Below are 1,164 nucleotides of genomic sequence, written 5' to 3' on the forward strand. Positions count from 1 at the left end.
TAACAACTACTGTAAGTCTCTGAACAAACAAGTCCCAATACAGTCTTTTTAGAAGCAACTAAAGTCCACTAGCAAGTCCACAAATAAAAGCCCCACAGTATTCTTACAAAATCTCTTACATCCTCTGAAAAGCAGTCAAAAATGTCTGATGAATTTTCTAACATCTTCCCCAGGAGTACTCTGATTCAGAGAGGGAGATGTTTTTCTTTGTCTTCCTACAGTAACTGCCCTCTCGCTTCAGCAGACAAACAACCCTTCCGGAGTGTGCACACAGGCGTTGTCTCTCACACACACTGTACACATCACAGGCCTCCACCACGCAGCCCCACGCTGGCAAGAGCAGCAATAAATAAAGCCATTGTTGAAGTGTCTGACATCGTGTCCATGTCATGCAAGTTCTGTCTCACAGAACATAGTGAATGTGTTGTGTACTCTACGCACTGTACTGCACACGCAATGTTGCCTGTGGCACTCAGATTCTAGATCCCAGTTAGCTCTGCTGGGTGGAGATTGTTTCAGTTATACAATCGTCTGTTTTCTATAGATTGGATTTGATTAGATCTAGTCCAATCTGAAACGGTAATGACCAATCAGAGTCAGAATATATTGTAGCCAGATTGTGAATTCAGTTTGGCACTTGGCACAGCTGGGTAGAAATTGTTTACAATGATCTAAATTATTTAATATTAGCCCAGCGTAGTCTGTACGCGCACTGCAATGGATTCTGATCTGTTCAATGAAGCCTTATCCTCAATGGATAAAGCACAGTTTCTGGCTGAGGGAAGTTTGTGTGGTTGAACCATTAAATAAAAATATTTTTAGCCCGATATTTACTGGTTTGGGCCCTAAGAAGAAGTCTATCTTGCAGAAAAAGCTCATGAGACATTTTCTGCTCAAGAAGGACCAGGAGGAAGTCCTGCCCAACATCACCTTGCACCAGATGAAGGACTGACTGATGGCTGGGAGGGTCTTCCTGGAAGAGTAAGTTAAGCTTTGGTGTTCAGAAATTGATAATTGTCAACTGCTTGCTGCACTGTACTCTTCAATCCTAGATAGTAAAATTCACTTTAAAAGTTAGAAACTAGATTTGCTCAGTTAATCAGATATGATGCATATGCAGGCTCTGGTAATGGCCTCCAGATAGCGATTGCGAGTGAAGGTGTG

Source organism: Argentina silus (genome assembly GCF_951799395.1).
Source record: "Argentina silus genome assembly, chromosome: X".
Classification (NCBI taxonomy): domain Eukaryota; kingdom Metazoa; phylum Chordata; class Actinopteri; order Argentiniformes; family Argentinidae; genus Argentina; species Argentina silus.